Genomic DNA, 12,439 nt, shown 5'->3' on the forward strand with positions numbered 1-12,439 from the left:
GCCTACAAAAATATCCATTTATAATATTGTTAATTTTTTTTCCTTATGGAAGTAAAGATTGACTTAAACATGATATAACATGGAAGTTTATTTTTTAGTTAGCAAAGAAAAAAATAAGGCTGGAAACACTAAAAAGATTGATCCATATTATCTTTCCCTAGCTAATATTTATATAGTGTTTACTATGTGCCAAGAATGATCCAAATGGTCTTCCTGTATTAAGTCATTTAATCTTCACAAGCTCTTTAGAATGTACGTATTAGTCTCATTTTGTAGTTTTTAAAACTGAGGTTAACCGGAGTTTAGGCTACTCAGCTCCTAATATGTGGAACTGGATTTCAGTGCAGGTTCCCAAGTTGCAGTTCTTAAAGCTCCTCTCAGATTGCCTAAGCCTAACAGAAGGGTCATCTATCAGGAGACCATGACTACAGCTGACGAGGGACAGGGGAGTGAAGCCTCTACCCTAAGTTTCTACTTTCTCGGTGGGTTAAAGGGATTTATGCTTGGAAAGATCTATTCCCCAACCTTGTTTGAGGGCCATTCTTGAAAAAATAATTCTAAGGTGGGGTAGTATTTTGTGGCTTTGAAAATAAGCCTACAAGGACAAAGAAGGAGTCAGTTAAATGACAAAACTTTTAAAATACTAGTGTCCATAAATATACATCAGTTGTTTCTAAATACTAAGATATATCACTATCTTCATAGAATGGTGCCTGTTGAGCCTCAGCTGTTTTCTACCCTGTCAGAATAGTACCTGTCGACTACCCTGTCAGTGAATAGTAGTGGCTGTATAATTATAGTCTTTTATAGTCTTGTTGAGTTATTGAGGAACTTATTATACAATATATAAAATCATTTCCCTGGAAATTTCACGTAATTTACACTATTCCATATTTTTAGATTTATCTAAAGGAACTATAAAGTTATTATTTTATTTAAAACAACTTTATTGCATTCTTACTATATACAAACACTGAAGAATTATTAAAACCCAACCCTGTCTTCAAGAAGTTCCCAATATACTGGCTGAAACAGACGTCTAGACAGATCATTACGTTATAGTGTGTTGAAGGAAAATCATATATACAAAGGATATACTGCAGAAAGAGTCTTGAAAGAGAGTAAGTTAACAGCCTAAAAGGAGCCTGCCAGGTAAGGAAGGATGGGGAAGATGGAGGGATTCTAGGTGGAAGGTATGTGGTAAATTGAACAAAGAAAAGCCTGAATGCCAAAATAGATATATTTATTAAAACACACAAACTGGTGCTTCTGCAGCATAAAATGCAATATGCAGTTGATATCAGAAATTCTCCACAACTATAATCTCTTTTTATTCTGCTCTCTAACATGGCTGATGGCATGGTTGTAAGGCGGTGGATACAATGGGTACAATGGGAAAGTAGGAACACAAGCAAAAAAAAAAATTAAAAAAACAAAGGAGAAGCCAGCTGGCTGCCTGTCTCCATGGCGACAGTGATACTAGCCCTGGCAGGGAATTACTAACTCAGGACAAGGTTTTGTCGTGTTAGGGTGCACCAAAACAAATCAAATGGGTCATACTTGAGCATGACACACGACTTTGATCCTGACTCGTATAATAAGTGATGTCAGAAAACTTACTAAAATCACACATTGTTTTGCTAGGTGAATGAATACATCATATAACATATACAATAAATACATAATAAATTATATTAAATGTAATATTATATTAATAATACAGTCCTACCGCAAAATCAGAGTTGTTTAGTATAAAGACTGCATGCTTAGGAGTCACATGGGTGTAAGTGATGGCTTCAGATCCGTCACTTAGAAGCTGTGTAAATTTGAAAACATCATAACATCTCCAAGCTTCAGTTAGGATATTTATAAAATGCGGATAGTTATAGGGGTGTTATAAGGATTAAGTGATGAAGCACCCAGTGCATGGGAGATACTCAAAATATTAATTCTTTTCCTGATAATGTGTTTACAATTTAAATCCCATCTAATTACACAAGAAGATTTGAAGCTGACTTTTGAAGTAAGAAAACAAAAACAAAGAAAATTGAACATGACAGAAATAGCAGAATTCATTTGCAGAAAAGAGGCTTATAATTTTATTAGGAATATATTCTTTTGGAATTCCTGAAGATTGTTACTCTCTGAAGGAAAGATTTAGCCTGTTGAAATTTACATTCGAACTCTAAAGGTGCCCTTCATTTTACAAGCTATTACCTGAAAATCCCTCTGACATTCAAACACAGTAAGTTGACTTCATTTCTGTTCCTTGAGTGATTTGGGCTGGCTTATTTCCATAATACCTGAATGGTAGGTTGGCAAATTGCTAATATTTTGTTGTTCTGAGTTCTTTCCCGTACAAATCAATTTGGTTGTTTTTGATTTAGTCAAATTCTTTTGGGGCTAGTATACAGTGTGCATTCATTCTAATGATCTAAGTTACTGATGTTTTCTTTACTTTGCTAGAAATGATGAATGAGATTACTCAAAATCTTGTCAAGGTAGGAGGCTATGAGCTGAATTCTGATTGCATGAAGGAAGAAAAACAATTTACTACACTAAAGTTTAATGTATCTAGTTTCTTTATGAATGAGATTCCCTGATTGAAAGCCATTTCTGAACATCTGAAGCCTACTCCCTCTATCTTGTAACAAATGTTGAGGCTATTTTTTTCTCTAACACCTAATAGAGATTTTATGTCATAGACCCTCATTGGATTTTCCTGGAAGTATGGAGAGTTACATCCAGAGAACTCTGAACATTTTGGAAGGACCCCAATCATGCAAACAATGAATGGCAATAAATCCTGGTACTGGAAAGTTATGAGGACCTCCAAGTAACCATTGAGTTGAAATTTATTTACATTAAAAACACACGATATAGGAAATCATTACAAATCCCTGTGTCAATTTATTCTTTCAGGTGCATAGAAGGCATTTATAAATCTATGACTAAAAGTAAAGTGAGAAGATGTGAGTTTAATAAGGAAATGATAGTCATGTTTATTAAAGCAATAATATTACTTATGTATTGGTATAAGCTTCCTAGACTACTTTTGTAAGATGTAGAATATTTTCAAAGTTTGGAATTTAACAAATACTAAAATTAAATGAAAAGATGATTTTATATTTTGGCTGAGACATGGGATTGTGCTAAGGTCCTGTGTTAATAGGGGCACCTTGACCTTCATGCTTCCTTACTATCACTTGCTTCTGCCTTGTACTTTTGGACCACTTAGAGATGGAAGGAGGGGACCCTAGAGATATGGAGTAGCAACCACTCCTCCCTTTCTGAACCCCATCTATTAAAAATAATTGAATTGCCACTCATATAATAATCAGAGATGTTCAAATTTGCCTGTTAAACAAAGACCTCTCCAACTGGGAATAATCTGAAGAAGTTCAGGAGTTTGTGTGAGGTGGGCAGGCACAGGAGGTTTTTACTTCAAACACAGGCATCCTTATACCTTTCATTTGTGTATTGCTAAATGTCACCACTGTACTTTGCATTTCTTTTCTTCCTTCCAGGGACTTCTCAATCCCAAGGGCAACCATAGAGTCCTATACAAAGAAAGATAGAGCAGTGTGAAAGAGGCCTGGATGGAAAAACAAAGACAGAGCCAGTGAGCCAGAGCCAGAGAACCGGGCAGAAAGGCAGAGAATGGAAAACACACAGAAGGCAGATGCATAGAGAGACAGAGATTCAATGGGGAAATAAGGAAGGAAGAAAGAAAGGAAACCAAAACGTTCTCAGCACTACAACTTCTGCCTTGTTCTGTTCCAGAACATTATGAGCTCAGTATTTTTTCAGTCTCTCAATTTTCTACAACTAATAATTTGCTCTTTCAGTTAATGGCAAAGGCTTAACAACAAAGGCTTATCTTTAATACTAGAGAGGCACTTTTAGAATTTATGATGATAAGCCTTTTGTTCTGGATATGGTATGTTGCACAGGTCTAGGGACTGGGATTTCAAGTGTCTAGTCCATACCCTTATTCCTTTATTTATTAAATATTTTTTCTCTTTTTTTTTTTTAGTATATATTTATTGAGTCATTAACATACAACATATATAGGACTTCCACTGAGGACACAGTAATGTATATTATGGGAAAGATATGTAAAAGTGCCTTGAAGAGACTTGGTCTTGTGAGGGACAGACAGGAAATGGGCAATTGTCATCTAACTTAGGTCTGTTGTTTCAAAGTAAAATAAGAATAATAACATCTGTGTTAGCTGGGATGTTGTGAGTGTTTGTGGAGATAATAGTACAAATGAAATTACTGAGGGACAATGGTGAAGATAGGGCCGTATCATGGAACTTACATTAGCGATAGAAGGAGACGGGAGATACAAAAGCAAGACAATATTTCAGATTTCATAAATGAATGGCAAGCATAGAGTGGTGAGGCAGAGAATGAGTGGAGAAAGAGACAAACTAAACTGGACGGTAAAGGAAGAGCAGGGCCCCACTAAACTATATGGAGTTTTGTGCAAATCACATGAACACACATAGAACATTTTAGGCTGCTCATGTGAGTTTGGATTTGTCCTAAGGGCAATAGTAAGCCTTTGAAGGGCATTAGCATGATAGGATTTTAAAAGATCGCTGGCTGCTATGTGAACAAAAATAATGTTGTAAAGAAAAGGATATGAGCTGTATCAGATCAGTTGGAAACTATTGAAATAACCCAAGCTGGCTTGGACTACACAGGGGCAGTGTAAACTCATTCATTCATGCAGGAAATACTTATTGAGTGCCTACTCAGTACCAGACCCTTTCCTAGGACATGGAATTATAGCAGTGAACAATATAGAAAAAATCCCCTAATTCATGCAGCTAAGACTCCAGTGGGCAGAGACAAAAAAAAGAAAAATAGTAACTAAATAAGTAAAAAGGAAATGAAGTACCCTATAAAAATTTATCAGGGAAATGTTATAAGGAATGCCTTTCAGAGTAATGGGTAGTGATCTTACATGTATGGTCAATGAAAATCAGAAGTTGTAGAGAAGTGGATAAATTCACAGCACATTTTAAAGTAGATCTAACAAGACTTAATGAATTTGATGTGGCAAGTGAGAAAAGTAAATCAAGGATGACTTTTATAATTTGACTTGCGTATCTGGGAACAAATAATTGCAGTGCCCAAACAAGGGCAGAAAATTTTCCATTCACCCAGCTACTTATGAACTCATTTGCTTAGTCTTTATTGCCTCTTGCATTATATAGTTTTCACCTTGCTGGAGTACCTGTATAGAAGATCACCAGTGAGGAAGCCAGAGATGGCTTATTTGGTTATCCCAATAATACATCTTATTGTTAATTAACTCTCAAGGGTTTTTTTTTTTTTTCACAATTTTAGAAAATTTTTAAGCAAATGAATTATTCAAAATAAATTGGCTATGTGACCCTACTATAAGGTGTTTAAAACACCAAAAGCTTAAACTTCTTAGATCAAAGGACATCCTCCAGGCCAAAATGTTTCCACTGGAACGGTTTCTTTGCTTCCTGATTAAAAGCTTCCCTAATATATTTCAATGTGTTATTACATATTTGCGTATTCACTTTGATAGAAAGCAAGAATAGCAGCCAAATACATATTTCATGCTTTCTTTTGATTAAAAATGATAAAGGTAATATTAGTGGTTTTTTTCTTTCTCATCTCCAATTTATGAAGTAAAAATAATTTTCCATGGAATGGCCAACTAAAGAAAGGAAATATGATAAATTCAGATCATATCATTGTTCCATTTATCCTTGTACCCTGTTTATGACAAAGTACCTGATGTTTGGGGTATAATAAAAATAGATGCATAGAATCATAGAGTTTAAGAATGTAAAAGACATTTGAAATCAACCATTCTAACACTCTAATTTTTAAGATAGACAAAAAATGGTCTCTGGAAGGATAAATAGCCTAACAAAGATCATGCATTGAGGACAAACCTAATATAAGATCAAAATTTTTAACTCCATTTCATTTTCCTATTTAATCAACTATTTGGACAGTCAAGATAAATGCCAATCATTTTACCTGTTACCATAAATTCCTCATAACCATTGACAAATCTATAGGTATTCACTTCCTAAGACTTAAAAAAAAAAAAACATACTATTTTACATGATCATTTTCTGCTTAACCTTTGTTAGACATTGAATGGACTTGACATATCCCATAGAATAGGCCCAATACTTTAAGACCAATCTCCACATTAGCTGACCAATTTCTGCAGTTCTAGATAGACTGTCAACTGGGATATTTTTAAAACTTTCAGAATTACCAAATCTTCATTTTTTAAAAATAATTTCTTCTAGTTATCTGAACAATATCTCTTTCAACTCAACAGAAAATCATATTTGCATATAGGTAAGGGAAAGGGGAGATGGTGAAGACAGAAGATATAGGTAAATATGAATTGTGTTTTTATTTTAGTACAAAGACCAAAGCTGATAGGGAAAGAGATTAATGAGGCCAAGTGGATGGATTGAAGTCTTAATTAAAAATAATAAATCTGTTTAATACGCCCAGCATGTAATGTCCTAACTTGCCATAGAATCATCCAATGAAATGTTCAATACATGGGATTTCAAATTTTCAGTGATAAACTGCCTAGAACTTGGCTAATTTCAGTCAATCCTCAAAGCTTAGCTCTTTTAGCTCTTCTTGGACTCCCCTCTACCCATTCCCCTGAAAACACTTTATGCTCTCAGAGGACCCAATGTATGCGTTATCCTCTGCTTCCGTGGTTCTCAATACATTTGTTTATTTACAAGTTTTTTTTCTTAATCCTCAGCAGACAATAAACAACTTGAAGCCAAAATATGGACCATATTAGGCAATATATATTTAGTAAAGGAAAGAGCATTATTAAAAGTGAAAATTATTGCTTAAATGAGTGAGTAAACAAATGAATATTGCTAAATGAGACTCTATTTTACTGCTTCTGGAGTGTTTTAATGTAAACAGACTGACTTACAGTATTTTTAGAGCTCTTGGTAAAATATGAAATAATACCAAAGATATACAATGAAACTTTAACTTATATATTTATGGGTTTTTTCCCCAATTATTTATAGTTCTATACCAAAGTATTTATTTTCTTTCTGGGGGAAGTGTACTAATTTATGAGTAGAACACTAATCTTTCAAAGAAAGTTATACATTTTTCCATGATTAGTGGGAAAAAGTGAATTAAAGCTTCAAGATGAAGAAAGATAGCTTCATTATTTAAACAGCTCTACTAACATATAGCACTTTTAATGTATTCTGAATATCTATAACTCCCTGCAAGTGGAAGGACTACGTCAATTATCTATTGTGGTATCATTCAGCCTAACGAATTCCGCACTCACATATGAAACTTGAAGAGTGTTTTAGTGCCTGAAGATGCCTTAGAGTTCACTGAGACCATTGAAACCCAAACAAAATGGATAATTTGCCAAATTCATCCAACTGATTTACAAGTAGGACCCAAGTATGCAGAGTCCCAGTGCAATGCTCTTATACAACAGTATCCTGTCTTTGAGCTTGCATTTGCAGGTATTTTCAAAAAAGCATAGGGGACAGGGAATGAACAAAACATAAGATAAAATTTTAGAAAGGTGCAAAACAATTTCAATTAACTACAGACAAATATTATATTGCCATATTATGTTTTAGAATTCTAGTTTATATAATTTTAGAATAATAAAGAAAACAGGATTAAAATGTAATATTCCATATTACAGTAGGAAGATATTATTGATGGGCATTTTAACACTTTTTTTATTTGAGGATACCTTAAAATACAAAGAACACATGTTTTCAACCATCAGTTATGATAAGACAAAATTCAGTTATAATGAATTCAAGTTTCTGGATATCTTTTTTCAATCTCAAAAATATTTAACATTTTTTAATCAAAATAGTGATACCTATTCTCCGAGGTGTTGAATGGTAGGAGAGGCTGTAGAACACATATCATTCATTTCATTAGAAATCCATTTTTCTTCATGGCAAATATTTAAAATATTAGATTTATGTATAAATTGTTTAGGTCCGTATTTAAATATAATTAAAAATGAATGACTTTCACAACAGAGTGAGACTCCCTTTCGGAAAAAAAAAAAAAAAAAAATGAATGACTTTCCAGAAAAAACACAAAACTTTAAGTAAAACTTCAAGCTAAAATCCTAGGCTTCATTTATATCCCTCGGCATGCCCTTCCCCTCTCACATGTTAACATACTGGCTCACTAATAAATAAATAATAACATTATTCATTTAATTTAATTGATCCCTGCTGTGAATACAGAAGAGCTATCAGTTCTCATAAGGCTGTTGTTTACCAACCAAGTATTCGCAATGCATATTCCTGAATATGGGTATATTGAATATGTCATAACCTCTCAAGTTGAAATGTAATAGTTTAGGTTTTATATTCAGTATTACTTTTCAGAGATCCAACATGTATTAGTGACTCACTAAAAGACTGAAAATTGAGTCACATCTAATTTTTCATTTTTGGTAATATGAATGGCAACCAGAAAGGTGGAGAAGTAAGAGGAAAAATGGTTCCCAGAAGTAAAACCATTACATTTACAAAATATATTAAAATAATTTAGAAACAGAGTAACAAATTTGTTCTTAAGAGATAGGAGGCTTGACATTTTTGTAAACTACCTAAACATAGAAAATAAATAATGCCTCCTGTCTCCTATCTTTTCTGGTTGTTTGACTTTAGGATTCTACTAAAAAGGTTATTGACAGAGAGCAGCTGGCATACTTGATTACTAAATCAATTCCCAGACTCCTAGAATCTGTTGTTTTCATTCTAAACAACCTTAAGATCCACCAACAACTCCAGAGATAAATTTACTCTGTGTTCTCTTTCATCTCAATTTGCTGTCACTCTAACCATTAAGAATACAATTTACATTTAAAAATCTAATCATGGAACTGGATGATATTTTATCAGGCCTTACAGTCAGCTTAGTGGATACTCATGAAATTTGAAAGTAAACCATATCCAAGACTCTCTCAACAATTTTGGTGATAAACCATTTGTGCTGTCAAGTATAAGATCACAGACAACTCTGTTTGTGGTTTCTATGCCAGATTCCTTTCACTCACCAACCAACAAAGGCAGCTCAAAGTTATTAGCCAAGTATCTGCTTTATTTGGCAATTATATTGACAAGGTTTAAGTGTATATGTCATATTTAAAATATAAGGGAAATAGCAATTATACATTTGTCTTAAATTATAGCACTTAGGAAACAGAGTGAAGAAAAAGGAAAAAAAAAAAAAAAAAAGAAAAAGACCTAAGTGGTAGGGAACCACTGTTTTTGAAAACATATTTGTAATTCTCCCTAAGTCCTGGAGACAATATACAGCCATTTGAGAAAATTCTATAATTGCCCTTGGTTCAATTTCCTAATTTCTGAGTTGAAGAGGTTATAACCCACCTCACAGGGCTTTGTGAGAAATACATAAGATGATCCATACCTAGAACTTAGCACAGTACCTGGCATACCATTAGCACTCAGTACCACACGTGTTACATCTACTTTTACTGTCCTCATGTTGTCATCATGATCATCTCTAACAAACAATCTCCAAAACTTCAAAAATCCTTAAAGAGTAGATGTAGAATAATCTCTTGAGAACTACCTGAGTTTTCCTCCAATTCCACTTAGCATGCTAAGCCAGGCTCTTTGTAAATTTCCTTTCTCATTATCCTTAAATGCAAGGGAATGATTTTTAAAGCTATTATATGGCACATGAAAAAGTGTTGCTTCTCTGTTATACAGAGATCTAATTCCTATAAAATAAAATCAATTTGGCACTTTAATCACCCCGGTAAACTATTTCCATCCTACTTGGTATTTGGCAAAAGGAAGGGATGTTGCAACTGTAATACCTCCTTTCCCCTTTGTTTCCACGTGTGGGAAAATGCCTTTTTTTCCCCTCTATTTTTTGGCTCCTACACATGCAAATATTCTATGTTCAAAAGAAATTAAAAGAGACATGAAAAGCGTAAAACCATATAGCCAATTAAAAAGAAATCTAGTTTTGGAGTTTACCTCAGAAGGAGAAAAAAGAACTTGAGGTTTTACTTCAGCAGAAAATTTTCTACAGTGTGCTTTAATAAAGATAATAAAACTTCACACATTTTCAACCACAGACATATAACATAAACTGAAATATTTTATAGATAGAGGATAAAATGGAAGCATGTTAATACTTGTTATTTAATAGGCTTAACATGACAAATTCACAAATATATTCTCACTTGAACGACACATTTGGAAGTCATCCAATCTCTCTCTCTGCTTTGTGTTGTGTATAATTGATACTATGTTGTCATTTAAAACAGCACACAGTGCTTATCCAGTGTCTGCCAAGAGGCTATTTATAATCACATAAAAATAATATTCCTCTGGGAGAAAATCATTATTAATGTAAACATTGTCATGAATTATAGAAAATGGAAAATGTTTACATTTTAATGCAACCAATATATAAGAGAATATTAAATCATCATTTTGTTTCTAACAAGGAGTTTCAATGACAATATTGGTACTTTGTTCATATCTATTTTCACTCACTTCCTATAAGAAATTGGAATTGGAATTGTTGCAAACGAGTCTTATTTACTAAACAAGGGTTCTTTCCCCAAACACTGTGGACGCTTACAATAGAAAGTGGTTTACAGGTGACACTTTTCCCTCAGGAAAGCAGCATATTAATCACAAAACAGAAATATGGAATCAAATAGGGCAGTAGGCATTTGTAAGACAGAATACCAATAATTAAGTGTGAATAACTAAGGACAGTCACAAGTATGAATGGTCTAATTTGGAAGAGAACACAATGGTATAGATCACATCAATATGGTGCAATGTTTTGTTCAGTTTTTACCCTGGATTGATTTCTCACTTACTATTATTAATTTTGTTTTTTGTTTGTTTTTGAGACAGAGTCTCGCCCTGTCGCCCAGGTTTGAGTGTAGTGGTGTGATCTTGGCAGACTACAAGCTCCACCTCCCAGGTTCACACCATTCTCCTGCCTCAGTCTCCCGAGTAGCTGGGACTACAGGCACCTGCCACCACGCCCGGCTAATTTTTTTGTATTTTCAGTAGAGACGGGGTTTCACCATGTTAGCCAGGATGGTCTCAATCTCCTGACCTCGTGATCCACCCGCCGTGGCCTCACAAAGTGCTGGGATTACAGGCATGAACCACAGCGCCTGGCCAGTATTATTAATTTTTAAAAAACACATCTAATTTTATTACCACTTCTTCCCCTATTTGGGATGAAAAAAACAGACAAATAAATAGGAAACAATACTAAACTCATTGCAAGCAATTAATAATAACAACCACAATAAAGCTGAAGATAAGCATTGATAAAACACGCCTCGATAAAGCCTTTTCTAACCACTGTGGCCCTCTCTCTGGAATTTTATAGAGTATAATCTGCATCATACGATTTAGTGCTTAATTAGCACCTTCTTCCCTTTTTATCCTACAGCTGCTTTATATTATTCATTGTTTTATTCATAATATCTGACTGGATTGTTATCTCCTTCTGGTTTGAAACTCTTGTTATGACTGCTAGCATTAAGTATATACTAGAGATTCAATAACTGCTGAGAGATTGATTAATAGAACAACTTCGAGCATAGCAACTCAGATGTTGATGAGGATGTAAATAGGAAAATACGCTGTCTTTTGAATGTGGAACAATTATTAGAACTATGTAAGAATAACAGTATTATTACGTCTTAATGTATGATACTTTAGAAACCAAAATCTGAAATATACTGAACTAGAATAAAAGTCATAGAATTGACTAAAAACTATTAAGCAACTGGTTGAATAGTCTATAATCAGTACAATCAGTATAATCATTAATGCTACAATCAGTAACGTTAATGTTAATATTGCAAAATTCGTTTTTGTCTTCATCTTTTGCAAACACAAAAGCATCCTCTACAGAGAAGAAAAAAAAAAAAACTATAGAAAATAGATACTTGTTTATCAAATAGCTCTCTCTGAAAATAGCCAATTATTTATATCAAAATTGATATGAGCATATTTATTATTTCCATATTTAAAAATAAGTCTTGCTTAAGAAAGGGGATAAGAACTATGCATTTATAGAAATGGTTAGAAAGAGTCCTATTCTCTACTTTTTATCCACTAGGCCACACAAATGAACCTTAGAACAGCACTGGAAGAATATATTCATGTAATTTTCTAGAGTTCTTTTTCAATCTTCACTTGTGCATATAAACTAACAGATATGATTATTAAAATACATGGTGCATTAATAAATAACACATAATTATTTCAATGATTCTTTGATTAAACCTTAATTTTCCTTGTTTCTCATGCAGCAATTCAAATTAGTCTGTATTATTTCTTCCTTTTCAGACTATTTTAGAACATGCTTTTAA

The 12,439-nt window shown here is 33.6% G+C and overlaps 1 protein-coding gene and 1 long non-coding RNA gene across 54 annotated transcripts in view; one reads left to right on the top strand and one right to left on the bottom strand.

The window, feature by feature from the left end:
• The window catches only part of TRDN (triadin), a 410,256-nt gene that overhangs the window by 249,892 nt on the left and 147,925 nt on the right, over positions 1 to 12,439 (bottom strand). The gene's annotated exons all lie outside the window — the stretch shown is intronic.
• The window catches only part of LOC141410050 (uncharacterized), a 60,705-nt gene that overhangs the window by 22,718 nt on the left and 25,548 nt on the right, over positions 1 to 12,439 (top strand). The window lies entirely within an intron of this gene.

Source organism: Macaca fascicularis, chromosome 4 (genome assembly GCF_037993035.2).
Source record: "Macaca fascicularis isolate 582-1 chromosome 4, T2T-MFA8v1.1".
Classification (NCBI taxonomy): Eukaryota; Metazoa; Chordata; class Mammalia; order Primates; family Cercopithecidae; genus Macaca; species Macaca fascicularis.